Here is a 25,453-nt window from a genome sequence, read left to right as displayed (position 1 = left end):
CTACAACCTACCTACAGTGAAATATGACTGAATTTTCTATTTATCATTTCTGTGTTGGAGAGCTTAAGAACCAGTGTGAGGTTGGCTTAATTGTTGTTTCCTTGCCACATTGGCAAGCAATGTGATGGTGGTGCCTCCATCAGCCCCTAGAGTAAGGAAACATGGATCAGAGCATCTAGCCAATGTGATAAATAAAATTTTATTATAAGCCACCATGGTGTTGGGGATTCTTTTCAGAAATCAGAGGCTGATTGTACACTATTAATTCATGTATTCATTCATTCAATAAACATTTTTGTGTACCTGCTATGAATAAGGAACTGTTCCAAGCACTAAGAAAATTATAGTAATCAAAACAGAAACCCATGCTTTTTTGAAGCTTGTTTTCAGGAAGAAAGACAGATGATAAGGAAAAACAAAACAAAGAACACACAAAACTATTTTTTTTTTTAATTGTCTGTTAATGGTGATAAAGTGCTGTGGGAAAAAAATGTGAACTTGTAATAGGGAATGATGCAGGTTAAACTGTGTGTTCAGGGCGTGAATTGCTGATAGAATTATATTTGACCAAAGAGCTGAAAGATAAAAGGAAGCCTGGCATATGGTTATATTGAAGAAGAACTTTCCAGGAAAAAGGGACAAACTTCTATCACTAAAGAACAGTAAGGAGGCTAACAGAGTAGAAGCAGGGTGACTAAGGGGAAGTACAATGAAGGCAAGACTGTAGAGGGAGAGGAGGGTCTTATGGGCTCTTCATTTTTCATCTGGTGTAACTTGCTCACTGTGAACAGTGCATGCTTCTTGAATAAATGAAAGAACAATCTCCATAATGATAAGATTGAAGTATTCCACTTAATTCCACCACAAACCAAAAGAAAAACCCACAGTTGAACTCACCAGGTCCACATCAAACAATGAAGATACTATTAACAAGTGCTTGCATAGGTAGATATATTCTAATGGCACCTCTCATTGGCTCCAAACCTTATTGAAAGAAAATTGAAAAAAACATAGTGATATCTGTAAAAATGTGTTTCATTAAATTTTAACTTAGCCACTTATATTGAAGAACCATTGGCTGATGTTTTTGTTACCGGAACAGATTTTTTTCCCCAAATAGCTTCCAAAAAGTATGTTTACAAAAATTGTCCTAACAGGCGAATGAGATTATTGATAAACATTTTGTACCAAACAACCCATGGTTATTCTTAAAAGTAGCCAGCTGTGCTTTGAGATATTTTCTTTCATGATTCTTAACATCTTTGTTTCAGTTATCTAACGTTGTGTAACAAATCATCCCAAAACTTAGTTTATTATTTACTCCCAATATGTGAGTCAGCAATTTGAGCTGAATTCAACTGAGAGTTTCTTCTACTTGTTTATGAGTCCTCAGATGGAATTGCTCCTGATTTTCCACATGCCCTTTCATCCTCTAGATGCTAGACTAGTCCTTTTTAAATGATTGTGGAAGCATTCAGAAGTTGCTGTTTAGAGACAATTATCCATGAATCCCTCACTTTTCTACATGGCTAGGCATTTATGGACAATTTAAGAATATTTGTATAAGGAGTTATAGAAAGCTATTACTGTGTCATCAAGGAAGACTTCCTTACATCCCAAAGTAATAAATACATCTCCTTTGAAGCAAAGTTTAGGCAAGGTTTTTAGTATCATCTTATGAGATCAGGGGTTTCCTAACCTTGGGGTTCCAAAGCTGGACACAGTTTAGCTCTGTGTTCAGAATTCACCTAGGCCCATGTTGAATCACCCCCATGGGACTTGGAAGGTAAGACCAGAGAGCAATGAGAGCATGGAGTTCAAGCTGCCTGCTACACTAGAAGATATGAACTGTCTAAAATCATTTGGTCTGGTTGTCTCCTTACTGACTAAGACTGTGAAAATGTGACAAGTTGACCTAGCAGCAGCTTGCAGTTTAGGGACTACTTGATTGCAAGCCTTTCCAAATAGTAGACTTGAAAATAAAAACAGTGTCACTTTTGCCATATTCTGCTGGTCAAAGCATGTTCCAGGGCCATACCAGACTCAAGCCTTGAGGGACTAGACTCTGTGCTTTGATGGGAGGAGAGACAAAAACACATTAGAAAGGAATATGTGTAATGGTAGAATTCTGACTTTCTTCTACATGTCTTGTAATCTCTTGTTCATAATTTTATCTCTTTGAGTCTGTGAACCTGTAATTCCTTAAATTTATATTTATTCTACTAATCCTTTCTTCAGCTCTGTCTAATCTTCTATAAACAAGTTCACTGATATTTCCAGCTTTTTACTGAAGTATAGCAAATATATAAAAATGTGCGTAAATCACAAGTATAAACAGCTTGATGAATTATCACAAATTACCAACAGACTTGTAACTAGAACCTAGATCAAGAAAGAAAATATCACCAGCATTCTCAAAACCTCCCTTATGCCCCTACCTAATCACTACATAATCCCCAAGAATAAGCAATGGTTTTGCTCGTTTTTGAACTTTATATATGAATGGAATCATAAGTATGTATTCTTCTGTGTTTGGCTGACTTAATCCTACACCACATTTGTTAGAATCATCTATGTTATGATTCAGTTTACATTCTCTGAACAGAATGCTATTATGTTAGAAAATAATATCTAAAAGTTAAGATTTTTAAAAATGTGTTATTTAAATTTAAAACACATTAATAAATAATTCATATCAAATAAGAAAGAACCCATATTTGAAATTAGAAAATACTTATACTTAAATATGTAAAAATTATTACTTCTCAAAACTTATGAGGTGAAGCTAAATTGTTGTTATATGGGAATTTAAATATGCTAATGTATAAGAAAAGAAAAATAGCAGCTGATTAAATAGATACCATTGAACTTGATCAGCAAACTGTTAATAAAATATCTCCAGAAAGACTATAGAAAGGGAATAAAAAATAGGGTAAAATTAAAATAGGCATATAGAAATAAAATTGTTAAGATTGTCAGAGACAAGTTTATTTTTTCTTTTCAAAGGTTAATACATTTAAAAATATCTACCAAAATTATTGAAAAAAATTTTGATTAGTTACAAAAATGTCCCAGATCCTATACACTTCCCTGTAACTATTCCTTTGATAACATGACATTGTAACTTTAAAAGAGTTGGACCTTATTTCTGAATCTTTAAATGTGAACTGGCTTCATGACTTGCTGTGGTCAATAGAGTATGAAAGAAGTTCCAGTATTCCATTTCCAAACAAGATGTCAACAGTCCTTGAGTGCCTATGTGCTCTTTTTTGTTTCTCTGACTCCACTTTGAGAACAAGTAAATGTGAGCTAACCTGCTAGAGAATAAGAAACCAAGTGAGGAATTACTGAGTCCTCATTATTGAACATCTAGCCAGGACGAACAGAACCACCTAGTTGCCTGCTGCTAATCACAGATGTGCTCGTGGGTATCTCTAGGCCCAGAGACTAGATGATCTGCTAGCCAATCCATACACATGTGAGCTTAAAAGAGCTTATTATTTTAAGCATATAGGCTTTATGGTTGTTGGTTACACAACATTATGGTAGCAGTAGATAACTACACAGAATCCATTATAACAGCATATTATATATTTCCAAAGAATATATTTCATAAGATAAGAAAAACCTCTTCTTAATTTGAATAATTACATTGAAAAATAATAAGCAATAAGAATTATAGAAATAAAATAATTTATTAAAATATTTATTTTTTAAAAATAAGATGAAAAGATATTGAACTTAACAGGTTAAGTTTAAAAAGGTGCCGAGGCCCAGCTGCAGGTCACCTAGGAGGTGAAGTCCGGACACATGAGGTGCGGAGCAGCAGTCTGGATGTGCTGGGGCAGCATGAAGGAAACATCACAGAGGAGCCCAGGGCTCTGGGAGGGCCCAGACCCTTACTCTCTGGCTGAGGCCAGCACCTCCTCTTACCCCAGCCAGTCTTCCCTCCATATGCTCCAGGGACCTCACCCTCGGGGGAGTCAAGAAGAAAACCTTCACTCCAAATATTAGTCAAGACCAAGGAAGAGCCCAAGGAAGAAGTAACCATCAAGAAAGAAAAGTGACCCAAGTGTCCATCAACTGATGGATGGATAGACAAGATGTGATATGCGCATTCCATGCAGTATCATTTGGCCATGAAAAGGAAGGAAATTCTGATACGTGGTACAGTATGGATGAACCTTGAAAACACTATGCAAAGTGAATGAAGTCACAAAAGAGCACATGTTGTATGATTCCATTTAGATGAAATGTCCACAGTAGTCAAATCCTAAAAGATAGAAAGTAGATTGATGGTTACCGAGGATGAGGGCAGGGAAATGGGGGGAATGCTAATTAGTATTTGGTTTCTTTTGGAGGTGATGAAAATGTTCTGGAATTAGGTAGTAGTAATGGTTGCATATCTTTGTAAATAGACTGAAAATCACTGAATTATACACTTTAAAATGGTGAATTTTATGGTAGATTAAATTGTATCTCAATAAATTTTAAAAAAGACCTGTGAAAAAAAATTTTTAATTAAAAAAACAAAAAAAGAAGGAAAATTATGAAAGGGCTAGAGACCGACAGCTAGAGGGCCATGGACAGGGCTGGGGGCACCCAGACGTGATCCAGTCCCACCCCATCTTTGAGCAGGGCCCAGCTGAAATGATGAAGAAAAAGGGGAACTGTGTTGAACATGGGGTCTTCTCACAACATCAGCATCAAAAAGGACAAGAGGGAGATAGATGAAAAAACAAAACATCCTGCACATGGTGGGGAGGGATGATTCCATTGATGACCTTGGGCTGAGGAATGACACTTGCAATATGCCTGTGCAGCTGCCGCTGGCTGGCTCAGGCTGATTTTTTAAGGAAGAAATGAAGAAGCAAATGTTAAACCTTGGCTGGCTGACCGCAAGGAAAAGGACATGGAGGTGGGTCATGCCTACTATGGAAGTGAAAGAAGAGCCATGAGATGAGGAGGAGGAGGCCAAGATGAAGGCTCCTCCTAGAGCTGCCAGGAAGACCCCAGGCCTCTCAAAGGATGTGCTCAGGGAGCTGAGCCTGACACTGGAGGAATATCTGCTCTTCCTGCAGCTGCAAGACTGGCTCCCCGGCAGCCACCTACACAGGACATCAAGCCTACCAAGAGCGAGTACAGCCAGGTGGTGGTTATAAAGCAGGACAAAGACCAGGAAGCCTGGCTGGCAGAGAATTCTTGTACCCTGGCTGACCTGACAGAGGGTCAAGTTGGCAAACTGCTCACCCACAAGTTGGGGAAGGTGCAGTTCCTACTGGGAAAGGTGACTCTGGACGAGATGATGGGGACCACCTACTCCTTCCCACAGGAGCTGCTATTCTGTCCATGGACCTTGGAGACAGTAGGATGGGTGAGATGACCATCCTGAGGCACATAAAGTTCAAACTTGTATGTTCTCCCAATTTTGAATCCCTGTTGGATCACAAACACTGCTAAAATGAGCAGATGGAGGATGACGGCGACAAGACCAATGGCTGCTGCCTGCTCCAGACATTGTGTTCTCAAATGTGTTGGACCCAGAAGTGACCTGTTTAGCCCACCCACTCCAGCCATTGTCCTTGTTTTGTCCACAGGGCCCATGTGGCTGCCTCCCACGGCAGCTGTGAATGGCTCAAAGACCTTCCCACAGCACCAAAACCACACATCCTTGCTGCTGGAGGGCTTGTCCCTGCTATTTATTTTCACATGTATGTCTTAGCTCTTCAACTGACTGCATCCTCCCCAGGTGAAGAGGGGACGCTCTGGGGGAAAGGACAGGCTCCTTCTCTTGGTAAAGTCTTGGTTCTCAGGGTAGAATATGTAAGGATGGCCGCTGCTGCTTTTGCTTCCTCCTTCCTCCCTAGAGGTGGCACCAGAGAGAGAGCAAGATTTCTTGAGTCAGAGACTCTGTCCCAGCTCTGTCTATCACTAATTGTGCAATTGGACAAACTACTTAAACTTTCTGAGCCTCATACTTTTCCTCTGACAAAAATGAGGGTGATCCCTACGTCACAGGGTTGGTATGAGGATGAAATGGAATATTGTCAATGATAACTCCTTGCACAAGGCCAGACATACAAAGTAGCCACTCAATTAATGTTAGGTTAGTTTCCCTTCAAAAACAAACAAACAAACAAAAAAAGGTTATCTGTAGTTAACACAAAAATATTCATAGAAATTTTCTTCTATTGTAGTTTACTTAAAATCAAAATATTGAAATACTGAGCAGTAGGAATGACTTTTTGGAATTCATTGTTGGGATACATAATTGTTATGCATGTGAACTAAATCTCAAGGAGCTAAAATAAATTTAAGAAATGGGGTATTTGTGGCCAAAGGTAGACAAAAAGTACCAAAAAAAAAATTGCATCTTTGTTGTCCTGTCTAGACATGTAGTTTGCAGCCCAAATAATGAAGGTCTCAAGAAACTAAATTTTAGACGCCAAAAAACATGCAGTTGGAAATATGACTGTGCTTAACATCAAAATCAAAGTTTCACATATGGCTTGATAATATAATTGATAGTGTTTATGAGCAGAATTTAAAAGTAAGTCACAAAGGTGACCAACTCATTAAGCAGAGTGTTTATTGGTAATAAAATGTAAACAAAAGAAATAGGATATTCTTAATGATTTTTCTGTTAATCTATGTATTTCATAGATTAACATAGAGTATCTGAGACCGGAGAAAGATGGCAGAGGAGTAGGACCCGGCAATCACCCTCCTTCACACAAATACTTGAAAAACACAGCCACTTGGGGAGTGGCTCCTGGAGAACACCTCCCGAATGCTGGCAGGAGACCTCAGACTGCCAAAAAGGCAAGAGAAATTCCATGTAATCAGGTAGTGCAAAGGAAAGAAGGGAAAAAAGAGGGACAAAGAATTCTGAGGAGACCAGCCCCTCTTGGAGGGAGCTGTAGGGAGGAAGGCTCCCACACACGGGGGAGCCCCCTTGCTGGCGGGGAAGGAGAGGGGGAGATGCAGAGCCCCGAGAAGAGAGAGCAATGGCAGGTCTGCCAAGGGCAGAGCGGAGAGATTCCCCAAACAGAGGAGTCAGGCAGCAGTCCCCAGACAAGGAAGCTAAGCTGCTCACCCATGGAGGAATTGGGGGCTGGGCACTGAGGTGAGGGCTTTGGAGAAGCGTCCCCAAGGAGAGATCACGGGCTGGCTACATGAGAAAAGCCTGGCAGGCTAGTGCACCAGCAAGATAGGGAGTTTGGGGAAAAACCTGGGACAGATGGAGAGGCAGGGGACTTTTGTCTCAGAATGCTTGGGAGGAAAATCCCTCTCCATGAACCCACAGGCAGCGGCAAGGCGGCAGCAAAGTGGCGTGACTCAAGGCTGCTGGCTCCAAAAGTTCGCAGCTCTGAGCCAGCACCATGCAACGCTAGGTCACACTGAATGCCCGCACACCTGCCCACTGGCCCTGTTCCCCCGCCCCTGCCGCCACGCTGCTGGCCCTGGGACTGCTGGATCAAGAAACAAGCTGAATCTGTGCCCCATCTGCTCATCCTCATCTGCTCATGCACAGTTGGGTACCCCCGAATGCCCGCTCACCTGCCTTCCACCCCGCTCCCCCATTCCCCCCATCCCCACCTCTGTGCTACCGGCCGATGCCCCATACAGCCACAGCTGTCAAGGGTCCTGTGTGTAAGGCAAATTATTGGCCACACACTCCTGGCAGCAGGGGAAGTCCACCAACATTTCAGGCTCACTGAACTCTGCTGCTGCAAGCAATCCCAGAGATTTTGCCCACAATAGTCTCGAAAGAACCTGCACCTGTGGATCACCTGATTAGATGAGTGTTTCTACAATAGAGACTGCAGACATAGGGGACAGCTGGGGACTGTGGGGACAAATACTCACAAGACTAATACCAGATCACAGCCCGAGCTCTCCACAGTCCTTTGCACAGCAGGGGCAGAGCCATACCTAGAAATATTGGAGGACTTTTTGGCATGTTTATCTTGTTTCTAGTTTTAGGTATGTGTCAGTTAAACTTTTAATATATAGATATGTATATGTAAATATGCTTGTAATTGGTGTGAGTACTTTCTTCTTTCTTTTCTTTGCTCTCTCATTTTCTCTTCTCATTGGTTTATTTTCTTCTTCTCGTTCTGCAAGTGCAGTTTGCATATCTCCTTGTGTGATTTTGACTGATCAGAGTTGCTTTTACCACCAATCTTGGGGACCTGTCTGCCCTCTCCCTTTCTCCCCTTCTTTCATCCTTTTTTCCTTTGCTCTCCTTCTACCTCCTTTCTCTTCATGCCGTGCAGCTTCCAGGTCTTGGTGCCCCAGCCAGGACCAAATCTGGACCTCTGATATAGCAGAGCGGAGTCTAAGACATTAGACTACCAGAGAACTCCTGATCCCATGGAATATTAATCATCGAGTGTTCCCCCAGGGTTCTCATTCTCAACAACAAATTCCAAACCCAATCAAAGGCCAGCAAGCACCACTGCTTCACATCTCAAGCCAAACAGAACAGAGATAAGAAGAATTTCTACTAAGCAGAATAGGGAAAGGAGACAGCAAACACAATAAATTAGACAAAATGAGAAAACAAAGAGACACCTTGCAGGCAAAGGAGCAAGACAAAAATCCACAAGACCAAATAAATGAAGAAGAAATTGGAAAATTGCCTGAAAAAGAATTCAGAGTAATGATAGTAAAAGTGATCCAAAATCTTGATAGCAAAATAGAGAAAATACAAGAAAGAGTTAAGGACCTAGAAGAACTAAAGAACAAACAAACAGTAATGTACAACACAATAAATGAAATTAAAAATACTCTAGATGGTACAAACAACAGATTAACTGAGGTAGAAGAATGAGTAAGTGAGTTGGAAGGTAGAATGGGGGAAATAACTTCCACAGAGCAGGAAAAAGAATAAAGAATAAAAAGAATGGAAGACAGTCTCAGAGACCTCAGGGATAATATTAAGTGTACCAACATTTGAATCATAGGTGTCCCAGAAGAAGAAGAAAAAAAGAAAGGGTCTGAGAAAATATTTGAGGAGATTATGGTGGAAAACTACCCCAACATGGGAGAGGAAAGAGTAAACCAAGTCAAAGAGTGCAGAGAGTCCCATACAGAATAAACCCAAGGAGAAACACAGCCAGGCACATATTAATCAAACTAATGAAAATTAAACACAAATAAAAAATATTAAAAGCAGCAAGAGAAAAGCAACAAATAACATAGAAGGGAAAACTTGTAAGGATAACAGCTTATCTTTCTGCAGAAGCTCTGCATGCCTTCTGCATGCAGAAGGGAGTGGCAGGGGATAGTTAAAGTCTTGAAAGAGAAAAACCTACAGCCAAGAATATTCTACCCAGAAAGAATCTCATTCAGATTTGATGGAGATATCAAAAGCTTTCCAGACAAGCAAAAGTTAAGAGAATTCAACACCACTAAACCAGCCTTACAATAACTGCTAAAGGAATGCCTCTAGGCAGTAACACAAGACAAGAAAATGACATACAAAAACACAGCCAAAACAATTAAGAAAATGGTAATAGGAACACACATGTCAATAATTACATTAAATGTTAATAGCTTAAAAGCTCCAACCAAAAGACACAGACTGGCTGAATGGCTACAAAAACAAGACCCTTATATATGCTGCCTACAAGAAACACACTTCAGACCTAGGGACACATACAGACTAAAAGTAAGGGGATGAAAAAAGATATTCCATGCAAATGGAAGTCAAAAGAAAGCTGGAGTAGCAATACTCTTATCAGACAAATTAGACCTTAGAGTAAAGACTGTTACAAGAGCCAAGGAAGGCCACTACATAATGATCAGGGAATCAATCCAAGAAGAAGATATAACAATTGTAAATATCTATGCACCCAACATAGGAGCACCTCAATACATAAGGTAAATGCTAACAGCCATAAAAGGGGAAATCGATAGTAACACAACAATAGTAGGAGACTTTAACACCCCACTTTCACCAATGGACACATCATCCAAACAGAAAATAAATAAAGATACACAAGCTCTAAATGAGACATTAATCATCTTGACTTAATTGATATTTATAGGACATTCCATACAAAAACGACAGAATACACTTTCTTCTCAAGTGCACATGGAACATTTTCCAGGATAGATCACACCTTGGGGCATAAATTAAGCCTCAGTAAGTTCAAGAAAATTGAAATCATATCAAGCATCTTCTCTGATCACAATGCCATGAGACTAGATATCAATTACAGGAAAATGCTGCAGAATATGCAAGCAGTTCATGCAGCTTAATACCAAAATGCTGCAGAATATGCAAGCAGTTCATGCAGCTTAATACCAAAAAAGCAAATAACCCAATCCACAAATGGGCAGAAGACCTAAATAGACATTTCTTCAAAGAAGATGTGCAGATGGCTAACAAACACATGAAAAGATGCTCAACATCACTAATTATTAGAGAAATGCAAGTCAAAGCCACAATGAGGTATCACCTCACACCAGTCAGAATGGCCATCATTGAAAAATCTAGAAACAATAATTGCTGGAGAGGGTGTGGAGAAAAGGGAACCCTCCTGCACTGTTGGTGGGAATGTAAGTTGGTACAGCCACTATGGAACACAGTTTGGAGGTTCCTTAAAAAATGAAAAATAGAACTACCATATGACCCAGCAATCCCACCCCTGGGCATATACCTGAAGCAAAGAATAATCCAAAAAGAAACATGTACCATAATATTCATTGCAGCACTCTTTACAATAGCCAGGACTTGGAAGCAACCTAAATCCCCATCAACAGATGAATGGATAAAGAAGATGTGGCACATATATACAATGGAATATTACTCAGCCATAAAAAAGAATGATATTGAGTTATTTGTAATGAGGTGTATAGACCTAGAGTCTGTTATAAAGAGCGAAGTAAGTCAGAAGGAGAAAAACAAATACTGAATGCTAACTCGTATATATGGAATCTAAAAAAAATGTTTCTGATGAACCCAGTGACAGGGCAAGAATAAAGATGCAGATGTAGAGAACAGACTTGAGGACACAGGGTTGGGGGGAGCAATGGGGAAGCTGGGACAAAGTGAGAGAGTAGCTTTGACATATATACACAACCAAATGTGAAATATCTCATGGGAAGCTCCTGCATAACATAAGGAGACAAACTCAATGATGGGTGATGACTTAGATGGCCAGGATAGGAAGGATGGGAGGGAGTTGCAGGAGGGTGGGGATATGTGTATAAATACAGCTCATTCATTTTGGTGTACCTCAAAAATTGACACAGCAGTGTAAAGCAATTTTATTCCAATAAAGAGCTTAAAAAAATAGTGTGTCTTATTCTCCTGGATAAAATAGGGATATTCTCATTGACAAAACTAGGGCAGGTTTTCTAGAATCAGAACAAAGCTCCCCTTCTCCACTGGTTTTGATAAATGTTTGTAGGAAATTTGCTTGCAAATCTCTGTTTTTTTCTCTGCTAAATACAGGCTTCATTGATGCTTTTCAGGTGAGTAGAAACAAAATGAAAATAATAATGTTTTTGTTGTTGTTTCTGCTTGTTATATTCCAGGCATTATCTTCTTCAAAGAGTGTTATTTCTGAGATTAAAAGTGAAGGTTATCAATATCAAAAAAACAAAAAACCCAACCAAAAAATGGGCAGAAGACCTAAATAGGCATTTCTCCAAAGAAGATATACAGATGGCCAAGAGGCACATGAAAAGCTGCTCAACATCACTAATTAATAGAGAAATGCAAATCAAAGGTACAATGAGGTATCACCTCATACCAGTTAGAATGGGCATCATCAGAAAATCTACAAACAATAAATGCTGGAGAGGGAGTGGAGAAAAGGGGACCCTCTGGCACTGTTGGTGGGAATGTAATTTGAAACAGCCACTATGGAGAACCATATGATGGTTCCTTGAAAAACTAAAAACAGAGTTACCATATGACCCAGCATATGGTCCCACTACTGGGCATAATCCCAGAAGAAACCACAATTCAAAAAGACACATTCACCCCAATGTTCATTGCAGCACTATTTACAATAGCCAGGCCATGGAAACAACCTAAATGTCCTTCAACAGATGAATGGATAAAGAAGATGTGGCACATATATACAATGGAATATTACTCAGCCATGAAAAGGAACAAAACTGGGACATTTGTAAGAACATGGATAGAGCTAGAGACTGTCATACAGAGTGAAGTAAGTCAGAAAGAGAAAAACAAATATTGTATATTAACACATATATGTGGGATGTAGAAAAATGCTACAGATCAACCGGTTTGCAAGGCAGAAATAGAGAAATAGATGTAGAGAACAAACATATGGACACCAAGGGGGGAAAGGGGAGGGGGATGTTGGGGTGGGATGAATTGGGAGATTGAGATTGCCATATATATATTACTAATAAGAAAAAAAAATTACACACTTTAATTATATGCAGTTTATTGTATGTCAGTTATATCTCAGTAAAAGTTCTTTAAAAAAAGTGAAGGTTAAATACATTTCTGACATAGATCAAGTTTGTGTGTCTGTGCCTCACTACACCTGCTTTCCTTCATTTGTAAATTAGGGTCCTGGTGGTATCATATAAGTCTGTTATGAACATTAAGGGGAAAATGCATGTGAAAAGCTTGGCACAATATGTAACAAATAGCAAATGATGACTAAAGTTAACTGTTTATTACAGATAATTCCCCAAAGAGGAACACTTCTGTGGATGGTATATTCCATTCACTATATAGTGAGTTTTACAATCTTTTGTAAATGACTTCTTATTTTCATTTCCATCACACAATAGTAGCGGTCTTATCTGAGCCTTTGTTCCCTATAGAACAATTACATTTTCTACTCTATCAAAAGAGAACTAAATCAAACTGTACTAGTAGATTCATTTAATGAGCAAATATTTATTGTGCATTTAATGAATCATAGCACTCTATCAGAGATTCCTCGGGTGCTGGTGACCAAAATAATATGAATTTTTCAGAATCTGTAACTTATTATCCACCTTGCTATGCTCTAAATGAGCAGCACAACCATAATTTTATTCAAGACTGATCTAAAATATTCTTTTTCCACACCTTCCCGCATACCCTAGGCCCAAGCTATCCCCCAGTCCTCTGAAATCTCAGAGCAGCTTAACCATGCAACCATCATGACACATCTCATTTGCAAGGTGTGTATTGGTCTCAAAATGACTTGGTCTGATTTTCAAAATATATGATGAAAGATTGCAGAGAAAATATGACCTCAGGACTTTACTAGCACAAGTTTATGAAAGGAAAAAGAAGGGCAAGATAAATCATTTTGTTCACTTCAGGTAAGAAACTAATGGTATGCTAAATACACTAATTCAAAACACATGGATACGAGGAAGTGATAATGGTCTCATCACCAAGGTAAAGATGTCTTGGAAGTAAACAAATGGAAGTAAACAAAACACCATTCGGTGTCACTGGGGAAGGAGAAGAAACAAGAGAAGGAGGTTAAGGAGGAGTTAAGTTGAAGCCTTACCAAAAATGCATTGCTTATGAAAAGATGCATAGCAGCTTTTGCAGAAAAGAGAGCATGACATCAACAGTTCCTAAGAAGGGTGGCAGTAGAGGGGGAAAGAGTGTGGCTTTAATAATTCTGAAAGCAGCTGCTGAGATGTGTCAAGCCAGAAGAACTCCAGGTGCTGATTCTGTGAGCAGTGCCAAAGGTTTCACACACTAAGTATATATCATAACTCCTGGAGAACACCCAAATTTAAAATGGCATTGATGAGAAGTTGAAGTCAGAGTTAACCGACAGAAAATGATATTCTAGTCCTTTGAGACAAATTTGATATCTAGTTCTAAATTTTATTATGATTTTGTAACTTAGGGTAAATCACTTAAAACTTCCTGCTTCCTTCAGTGTCATCTTTTACTTAATAATAAGAATATAGGACTTCCTATTTACAGGCTGTCTGTGAGGTATTCTATATAATATAAATTACTCTTCAAGAATTAATATCATCAATTTTATTCATTGTTTTTCTTATATATTTAGAAGAACAGAATTAACTGTCTTATTTTTTTAATTTTTTAAATTTATTTATTTATTTATTTATTTATTTATTTATTGGCTATGTTGGGTCTTGGTTGCTGTGCGCTTGTGGGCCTTCTCTAGTTGCAGTGAACAGGGGCTAATCTTCATTGTGGTGCATGGGCTCTAGGCTCGAGGGCTTCAGTAGTTGTGGGATGTGGGCTCAATAGCTGTGGTTTTCAGGCTCTAGAGCACAGTCTCAGCAGTTGTGACACAAGGGCTTAGTTGCTCCATGGCATATGGGATCTTCCTGGACCAGGAATTGAAACCATGTCCCCTGCATTGGCAGGTGGATTCTTAACCACTGCACCACCAGGGAAGTCCCACAATTAACTGTTTTAAATTGTTATCTTATTAAAGAGGAATTTCTTTTTGGAAAACAATTTATGCTTTGAATCATAAAAATATCATGATCTTAAAATTCAGTTGAAACTGTTTAGAATTCTCCCACTGTTAGTTCATCTATTGCTTTCTGGAGGCCCTAGTTTCTTCAGCTATTGTTAAAAGAATTGTGAGTTGGGATGGACTACATTTGCCAGTTGGACAAAATATGGTTTCTATGCAATATGTCAGTAAATTGCTGGAATAAAGAGGCCTACATTCCAGACTATGAATTCTGTTTTAAAAGATTTTTAGATAGTGATACTTTCCTCAGGAAAATTCTTTTCTAAGACTTATCCAAAGTTCTAAAGTCATCCTGCCCCCCATTGCAGCATGGGAATAGGTCAGGTGTAACCACTCTGAAGTTGGTTTTGTGGTTTTTTATCATAAATGCCCCTGCTTGATCTCCCTGTGCTTCCCAGGCCCAGCCATGGGTGCTCTGCTATGCAAGTCTTGCCCATTGCATAAATCTCAACACAGTAAGACCCATGCTCACAGGCTTTAATTCATGTTACATCCTTGCTGAGCAGGATTATCTGATGGTCTTATCCCCTTATTTTACAGAGGAGGAAATAGAGAGTTCTCATGATTTACTCAGCAACAGAAGTACTGTAGAAGCATACATTTATGTATAAATTATCATTTATCTCCAAGAGAGGCTACTTACAAAGGATCCTTCAAAACTACTCCTAGAGTTATGTTTCTAAAAAAGCAAGCAGGGAGTTCCCTGGAAGTCCAGTGTTTGGGACTCCGTGATTTCACTGCTGGGCTGGGTTCAATCCCTGGTCTGGAAAGTAAGACCCTGCAAACCATGGAGCACCGCCAAAAAAAAAAAAAAAAGTGCAATATTGTCACTCTCCTTTATAAACAATGAACCTTCAAAAGAACCTCAAAGAACCCCAATGCATATCCATCAAGCCATATTTTCACACCTTCTTCACTCATTCATTCATTTAATATATATTGATTGAGAAACAAGAGACATTGAGATAGATGCTGGGAGTATAGTAAATGATGCAGAAATGTTCCCTGTCATCAGGGCACTTAAAGGTTAGTATAAGAGAAAGGTCATACAGATGATCACACCTACGTTATGTACACAAATGACTGACTGAGCTTTCTCCCATCCACACCCTCTTATAATCCACCACTCTTCCCACACAATTTCCTGCCTTTCCTAATCAAGCCCAGTCATTTCATGCAGACTTGGATTTGCACATGTTGTATTTTTTCCCGTCAAGAATATTCCAGTTTCTTTCTTTCTCTGGCAAACTCCAACTCATTCATTTTACTCAATTATGACCTCTTTGAAAGTCTTCTCTCCCAGAGCTGATAGTTTTCTGAGGCACCAGGGCACTGTTCATATATCTTGTGTATTCTTTTATTAAACCATCTTTTAATTAGTGCGTTTTGCTTGCTGGTTAAGAGCAAAGTTCTAACATGCGTGGGTTTGATCTTGTCTCTGCTAATTTCTTACTGTGCCCTTGGATAAATAATTTAACTTCTCTGATAATCAGTTTCTTTACCTTTGAATGTGCTTATTATAACATTTACCTCTACATGTTGGAACAATAAGTTAGTTCCTGTAAAACATTTCAACAGAGCTTACCAAATATTAAGTGGTTTATCAATGTGGGTTTTTGATATTATTATCAAGTCAAATATCCTGACTCACAGTAATTCTCAGTGAATGTATGTTGAAAATGTGAAAGTGTGAATTTACAGCTAGTATAAGTATACTGGACTTTAAATAGATTTAAAAAAAAACAAAACTAAAAACTAACACTAAGCCTAAGACTGCCTACCCAAATGTAAAAAAGTAGCCAATGAGAATCAACATTTTCTAATAAACAAACTTTATAATTCTAACCATATTCAATGATGAAAAATGCTACAGATATTTAATGTTTTTATTGCATTCATTTGTCTTTGGTTGACTTGGATAGGTTTAATAAGGTAACCTCTTACTGTTAGCTTCAAATTATTTTCCCTTCATTATTTGGTTAGGAGTCTAACGAAGCAGCACAACAGTATTTCCCATTTTGCTGTTCCTCAAGGGACAACTCATTTAATCATCTGAACACTTGGAACTCCATAGTGATGCAAATAACTATGAAGTATCGCGTAAAAAAAATCACTGAAAATTTTGCAGGAAAGGAAACATGCAAAATGAATTTAAGAAATCAGCAAATATTTTGCTGTAATATTATATTATTTGACAAATATTACTACATGTGTACCAAAAATAAATACATAAATAATACAAGGAAAGAAAAATAAACTATGTTGCCATTCCAAAAATGCATATTTCTACTCTGGCGGTCAAACAACAACAAACTCTGAGAGCAGCTTTACAACCACGTCAGTGCCACATCCTCCTTGCATATTCTCCAATAAGGTCTGTTTTCAGGTACAAAGTCACATACTTATGAGTTACATTCTTCAGATTCTACATTAGTATGGTATGGATCTCAAAGTTATAGAATACTTCCAGGCCTTAAATATTGGTCTTTGCCTCATTATATTAATTTATTTGTTTTTAAAATTTTTATTTTATATTGAAGTATAGTTGATTTAAAATGTTGGGTTAGTTTCAGGTGTATAGCAAAGTGATTCAGTTATGCATATACATATATATATTCCTTCTCAGATTCTTTTCTCATATAGGTTATCATAGAGTACTGAGTAAAGTTCCCTGTGCTTTACAGTAGGTCCTTACTGATTATCTATTTTATATAGAGTAGTGTGTATATGTTAATGCCTCATTTAATTTAAAAAACCAATTAGAAAACCCAAATCTGAATAATTTAAACAATTTTGATGAAAGTCATATAAATATTGTTTGAATGAATCCAGTAATCTATAAAGATGAAAAAACGAAATTTAACTAAGTAGATGGAGTAGCAGATTGTGATAGATTCATCAGTATCCTGAAAGAGGAGATTGATTACCTAAGGACTAGAGTAAAACATTAATTAATAATGAGGTTTGAAAAAAACCCAAACCCTAAAGATTATATTTCTAGGAAAGGATGAACAATCATACAGGAAATGCCAGCCAATATTAAGAATCCATTGATATTGTTTCAAGAAAATGACAAGCAGCTTAACATACACGATGGTTACCTGTCACCATTTTTTTTTAAATAATTGACAATCACCAGCAGCAGGGTCTACACACACATAAAAATTCAAGATGAAGTGGAGCTAACCATGACATCTCATTCTCTGACACCTAAGGCTGATGGCTCACTGCCTGTTAGACTGACATCAGACACTGAGGACCTAACTGCTGCCTCCCATGTGAAGTCACAGGAAAAATAATGCCAATTATAGCAATATGTACAACACCCATCTTCATCTGTTCAGTGTTCATTTGGTGGATGTAATTCTAGTCAACTTTATCATCATACATTATCCCTGCATCAGCACAGGCCTAGTCAGCTTAGCAATATTGCCATGTCCTTATCTTAGCAAGAGTATTCTGGGTGAAATCTGCCTTAGCTTAGGCTGCCATAACAAAATACCAAAGATCCTGTGGTGGCTTAAACAACAGAAATTTATTTTCTCACAGTTCTGGAGGCTGAAAATCCAAGATCAGGGTATCAGCACGGTCAGGTTCTGGTGAGAACTCTCTCTCTCTCTCTGGCTTGCAGAGGGCCGTCTTTTGTGTGTGTGTGTGTCCTCACATAGTGGAGAGAGAAAGAGCCTTCTCTCTGGTGTCTCTTCTTATAAGGACATTAATCCCATAATGAGGGCCCCATTGTCATAACCTCCTCTAAACCTACTTACCTCCCAAAGGCCCCGCCTCCAAATATGATCACAATGGGGGTGAGGGCTTCAATATATAAATTTGAGAATTTCAGGAACATTCAGTCCATGATATAATCCTAAATGCTCAGGTTTGCAGTTTTCCTTTTTCAGTCTTTAGTGTTTCTTTCTATAAAAACATCACCATTACATTTTTATGTATGAAAATGATTGAACTGAAACCATGTGAATTAATGTTAAAGATCAAATTGTTAGAGAATTAAGAAATCAAGGGCCTTACCCAGCGTACTTTACTTACAATATCAAAGATACAATTGATTGTGAGCACTGACAAAGCAGAGGGAGGCATAAGACCACAAATATAGCTCCCCAGGCTTTTTCTTGCCACCTTAGGGCATTCTGGGGCCCACATCAACATAAACGGTCCCTAAGCTCCATATCCCATCACATCACTTATGCATAAAGGAGTTGTTTTGGTCATGAAATATTTCCATTTTATATTCCAATATGTACATTGCTTAGACGTTCTCCACATTAAGCCATAGGTGAATTTAATAAGTAAAACTTGAAACCCTTGATCAGCATGTGTAGTTACGTTGAAAAATGTAACATAATCATACATTTTTAAGGGTTTTGTGCCTCCCATTGTAACAGAACAATTTTACTTCCTAACATTGGTGTTTCTAGCAAATTTATTTTTCCTCATAAATCCATAGATTTGTTGTTTGGTTACAATAAGTCAGGGGTTGGAAAAAAAAAAAAAAATTTTTCTGTCAAGGGCCAGAGAGTAAATATTTTAGACTTTGTGGGCCACATATAGTCTCTGTTAATCTTTGTATTCTATTTTTACAACACTTAAGAAATGTCAAAACATTCTTAACTCATAGGTCATGGTTTGCTGACCCCTGCATAGGCAATAGTAAACAGATCAGATAGATTCTGCTAAAAGCATGCCTTAGATGACGACTCTCCTGCTAGAAAATATTATCTGTTTATTTGCCAGGTGTATTGTGTGTGTGTGTATATATATATTTTTCTGTATGTTATGATGTTTTGACATTTTTTTCTTAGGAAATAAATTTAATTATAATAAAATATTTACATGTACAGATAGTCATCACAGTGTTACTTCAAAAAAAACAAAAACAAAAACAAAACCCTCCACAAAAAACAGATGAAAAAACAATTGGAAACAATCTAAGTGTCCCAAAAAGGGGAATGTTTAAATAAATCATCATTTACTTGTAGCATGAAATATTATACAGCCATTAAAATCAATGTTTACAAATCCTTCATAACATGGGAAATGACTATAGTATAATGTTAGATAAGAATTAACATTAAAAACAGGTATATATAGTATGATCTCAATTTTATATATTCATGTGGACAGAGAACACTGTTGGACTTGTGTTTTTTCCTATGTTTTACATTTCTCTTTTTCCAAATTTCCCATCAGGAGTAGATACTATTTTTTTATTTTTTATTTTTATTTTTTTATAAATTTATTTATTTATTTATTTTATTGGCTGTGTTTTTTTTTTTTTTTTTTTTTTTTTTTTTTGCTGTGTGCAGGCTTTCTTTAGTTGCAGTGAGTGGGGGCTACTCTTTGTTGTGGTGCGTGGGCTCCTCATTGCCATGGCTTCTCCTGTTGCAGAGCACAGGCTCTAGGTCCGTAGGCTTCAGTAGTTGCAGCACATGGGCTCAATAGTTGTGGCTCATGGGCTCTAAAGCACAGGCTCAATAGTTGTGGCACATGGGTTAAGTTGCTCTGTGGCATATGGGATCTTCCTGGAGCAGGGATCGAACCCGTGTCCCTTGCCTTGGTAGGCAGATTCTCAACCACTGTGCCACCTAGGAAGCCCGATACTATTTTTATAATCATATTTGAAATGTTTGATTTAGAATTCAAAGTGAAGATTAAATTAAGAAATTCCTGAGTTGCTCCAGTTTTCCTTGGGTCATTCTGACTGCTGATTCCTCTGTTCATTTCAGTTATAGTCTCTGTGAGATCACCCCAACATTTGTTCCTAGAATAGTGGTCAAACATGAGTGATTGGATAAAAGGCCTCAGGGTGTTGAATGAGAGCTGAGCTGGTGGAAAACTTCCCAAATCAGATGGGCTAACTGAAGCCCTCAATTACTTTGCCTTTTATCCCATGACAGATTAACATCCCACAAACGGCTTACTTTTGTGAAGAATCCTTCATGCACTGCAGAGCAGAGATATTGTTCAGTCAGTTCTGGGTCAAAGAGGAAAAGCTAAAGAGATTTAAACAGGAAATGATTCAACTACAAAGAAATCCGAAGTATAAGTGAATAAAATGAGGCAGGCACAAATGATAAATTCTAGGTGTCCTAGAAACAATAGGGCCCATTTCCAGCTCAAATGGGTGGAATCCCAGGCTGATGAAACACTCCAGAGCTCCAAGGAGATCACTCCTGGATCCATCACACCCACGTCACATGCTCTGACATCTTAAAAAACTTTCTGGCCGAGGAGACTGTCCCTTCTGGGTTAGCCAATTCTTAGAGATGGTGAGGGATGTGGCCTGGAGCAAACCCTTGATATGCAAATTAACCACTCCAGATCCATCCCTCCTCTAACTGGCTTATGCACACCAGCAGGCAGTAGTGTTTATCTTAATTATCCCGGGGCCAGGTCCCAGGCAATTAGAGTCCACCCATAGAGCCCAAAACCAGCCAACTTTATTCAAACCATCCAATCCTAAACTGTTTACCCTGTCTTGCTTTGCCTTTCCCATAGAAACCCCAATAAACACAAGGGTTTTCCTCACTTCTGCTTCTGCTTCCTGACCAAAACCTGGTGTTTCTCCTGTGGACTGGTGTGGTGGGCCATGTCTCTTGTTTCTATGGGAAACGGAAGTAACGTTAAACTTTTCTTTCAATGGCATTGATCTCACAGTGTGATCACTCAGTCGTCTTTATTAATTAACACTTGGGTGCAAAACACCAAGTTTGACTTCAGCCTATCTACAAGGAGACACTCAGTGGGGTTATCTGCCTTCTTTTTGTTTTTTTTTCTCCAGGCATGTCACTCTGTAAAGGGAGGGAATGGTTTGAGGGTCTGCAGCTAAAATAAACATTTCCTTTCTAGGGTACTATTCTCTATTTCATATATTTTCACATGTATAGTACTGATAATGACTTTAAAAACCAAATTATAAATACCTTACTTGTATTGCTTTCTAAGTGATTTTCATTTTCTTTTTTCTTCTTTTAAGTCTAATGTTGTATTTACTTCATGCTTATTACTATTCTGTGTTGAGAGGTTATGGATCAAGCAGAGATTCTAACTACACAAATGTACTAAATGTTATTTACAATGGTGTGCATCTAGCCCCTTGGTGGTTTCTCTACAAAAGAAAACCTGAGTGACTTACAAATTACATGGTTCACCAATGTACAGTATAGTATATAATCTAAGAACATGAGCTCTGGAAAAAGCTATACCTTGTTTTTTATCCCATCTTTGCTATTAAAATATTTGGGATTTTGATATAATACTTCATTGCTTAAAGCCTTATTTCCTTCATACATTAAATAGAAATACAACTCTCTGTAGAGTTATGATTAAATAAAATGATTTATATGGTGCATTTAACACAGTGCCTGAATCATAGGAAACAATTAATTAAGGTTGTGTGGTTCCAGCTCTAGTAGTTGTCTGCTGTTACCTCCCAGGAGCTTGGGAGTCTCTCTTCTAAAAGTAGGAATCTTACAATGGGACTAGAGCCTTTTCACTATTACTTCTTATTCAATATCTGTCACTGGTAGTGTTTCTAGCAAAACTTGTAGGTTAGAGAGCTAAACTCTTCTGCTACACTGGGAGGTACAAAACACTTAAAAATGCATGATAGTATTCCATTTTTCAACTTGACTATACTGCACACTGATTAGGGGTTTCAGCTCTTACCTGCTGAATTCACCTTTGCATCCAACCCCAGTTGAAGTTAACATCATCCTTTTACTATCTTGGCCACTGATGAAACAAAGTCCATTCTGGAATTCTTTTGGGGCATATCTGCTACAGTTCCAGGTTGCAACTACACTTCTTAAAACCACCTGGCACTTTTAATAAGGGTTCTTTCTCTCTGCCTGAGTCTCTTGCCTAGAAACTCCCTTGAACCACCTTCTTACTGGCCCAAAGCTCAGTCCAGTTCAAAAGAGGCTTCTCTTCTTTCATAGCTCTCTTCTTTAGTTTCATTTTTTTTGTGCAGAAAAAGTTTCTTCTAAGAAGCTGTTTGCAGATTTCAAGTCTGTGGCTGACTTAAAGAGAGAAGCTACCCTTTCAACCTGTATCAAGCATTCCTTTTTTTACTATGACCTTTGAATTCCCTTTCATTTACACATTCATATTCCAGAAGTTAGCTGGACTGTTATGATATCTACAAAAGTAGTCAATTTTAATATCATGTTTATATGTTATAAGTTTATGTTAATGTAGTTTTATCCCATAGTTTTAAGGGTCAAAACACTTCCAAGAACTTTTGTAAAGTCCTTTTAATGAGATGATAACTTGTCATTGGAGTGTGGGTATAATGCAAATATAAATATAATTATACAAACTTCTTTCCTGTTAGTATTAATTTGAGTCTCCTCTTAGGCATTGGAAAACAAAGAAACTCCCCTCTCCATTATCTCCTTTACCTTTAATATACAAAGGACTGTTTATAGGAGGACAAGAGCAGAAAAGAAACAATGTACAAAGCACTTAAAATTAACCACCCCATTTCACCTAGTGTCTTTGTTCCTGAAAATCTTAGAGACCCAACCCTACCAATGACAGAACATTTCTGATGCAGATCTCTTGTATCACTCTTGGCTAGTAGCTAAATTGTGCCAGCTCTCCTCAGTTCTAATACTGTAATACCATGAACCGACTCCCCTTTGAAATATCATGGAGTACAAAGTTAATCTCTTGTCTCCTGAAAGTTGCAAAATATCCTCTGTGTGCTATGTCATTGTAATGCACCAATATTTCAATTGTTCCTCAATTATGGTCTTCAGCTGACTATTTTTCTTTTCCAATTAGGATATTAGAAACAACTATCAATGAAGCTTCTGAATCTGGAGAGAGAAATTATTATATATTTCAAATGAAGTCCAAATGTGATTTAGCATTGTCTAAGTTCCTTCCTGAAACTAGGGAGTAAGGAAAGGAGTGGGCTCTCAATGTATTTTCTCTATTCTCTTTCTTTCTCAAACTTTAGAAGAGAATAGCAAGAAGAATTATAAACCTCTGTCTTTGTCAGCCATTTTATCCCTTTCTCATTTACCCTAAACATTTTGGTGTGTCTATAGTAAAAGCTATGATATGAGCCACAACATTTTTTCTCCTGTCTTTCTTTCCAGTGCAGTCAATCACTCCAAAGAGTAGTTTCACAAGGTCCTAGGGTAGTTTTAATTTGGATATTTGGGCCCAAAAACTATACAGTGAAGTATTATGGTTGAAATAATACTTGAAACACTCTGACATTGGCTACACCAATGAGCCTTGTTTTCTTTCAGAATTTTTGTACTCATAGTCACATTCATGAGTATTAGAAACATGCCAGGTGTTCTATAAATTATATAAAATAAATGACTCCACCCTGTTCTTTTAACCATGAAATTGTTGAGTATCTGTGTACTTTGGTTTGGCATACCTTGTACATATAGCAAGAAAAACATGGAATCAATGAGCCAGACAGACAATAAGATGCCAGCTTTGGTATACACTAAAGCAAAGAGGAAAACAGAAATTACTAAAGCTATAGTGGGTAACTTTAAAAAAATATAGTAAGTGTAAAATAGATAATCAGTTGCAGATGAATCATCACAGTCCTCATGCCAATGAGTATGGCCATCTTCATCTGTTTAAACATTTATTGGGCACCATTTATTGTGCCAGGCACTGTGCTAAGAACTGGGGATAAAGTAACAAGTGACAAATCTCTGACTTAAGATAACTTCATCTTACCATTTAAATTTCAGTAATGTATGTTTCAAATGAAAACCAAATGTCTTCTTAATGTTTCCTCCTTTAAAATGAGATGACAAACGTGAGAAATGCCTGTTTAAATCTGTATTTTGAATTTGGCTGGATGACTGATGCACACTACTATTGGGATATCTCTTATGTATCATGAATGTAACAGAGTAAAGTGTTTCAAGAATGTATATTACCATGCAACTATTTAAAATCAAAGCAGTTTGTGTTGGGCTATTTATATTTCTAATCAGATCTCTAGTTTTGATCCTGCTGTGTCTAATTTTATTTGGAATCCCTAAAAAGACTCCTTAGAATAGTTTATCTGTGTCATGTAGTCATAAGTTCCTACTACATTATAAGTCATTTAAAATTTCAGATTCAGATTCTAATGGGAAACTTTCAGCATAAAAGCCACAGCATTCAAATTATTGCTATGAATACCAAATTATTCATATTACCATATTCATATCAATAAATTATCTTATTTTTCTGCCCAAATCATTTTCAATTAATCTCTCATCAGGGCAATCAGGACTGTTTTGTCATTCTAGAATTAGAGAATTTGCCAATGTATTCTCCATTTCTACTACATTTTCATCATCCTTACATTTAATCTTTTTTTTGAAATGTTGTGTCTAGAGCAGAGCATATCCAGGAGCAGCTGAGGATATCAAGCAGTGTGGATGAAACTGTCTAATTCAAGGAAAGAATCCCTAATGAACCAAATACTCATTTATCATTGTCTAATAAATGTTTTGCACCAATACTGCTTATGTCTTACAAGCAGTTAAATAATTTCACACTTTGCTTTCCTTAAAGTAGGATTTCCCAACCACAGCACTACTACATTTTAGAGCAGATAAATTTGGGCATAGAGGGCAATTCTATGTATTGTATAATGTTTAGCAGCAATTCTGATCTCCACTAAATGGCAGTAGCTCTTGCTCAGTTATAACACTTGAAACTGGCTCCAGACATTGCCAAATATCTGCTAGGGGACAAAGTCACCCCTGGTTGTATTATAAAGAAATATAATAAAATATAATACAAAGAAAATGAAAACAAGAAAGGGTTATTTAACCATACAGCATATTTTGACTGAATATCCAATGTATGATAACTATTGAGGAGGATATTAAGATGCATATGATTTGAACTGTAGATAATTTTTTACCTTAGTGGTAGAAGAGATTATCTCCAAAATTCAATATATTAATAGTCATTTTCAAGCTACTTACAGATGTATT

General features: G+C 37.6%; 1 pseudogene; it reads left to right on the top strand.

Annotated features, from left to right (window-relative positions):
* The first annotated feature begins 1,772 nt into the window (after positions 1–1,772).
* Positions 1,773–5,460, top strand: LOC130848089 (DNA-directed RNA polymerase III subunit RPC4-like; annotated as a pseudogene).
* Positions 5,461–25,453: the final 19,993 nt, after the last annotated feature.

Source organism: Hippopotamus amphibius, chromosome 3 (genome assembly GCF_030028045.1).
Source record: "Hippopotamus amphibius kiboko isolate mHipAmp2 chromosome 3, mHipAmp2.hap2, whole genome shotgun sequence".
Lineage (NCBI taxonomy): Eukaryota > Metazoa > Chordata > Mammalia > Artiodactyla > Hippopotamidae > Hippopotamus > Hippopotamus amphibius.
This window is presented reverse-complemented; position numbering and strand designations above follow the sequence as displayed.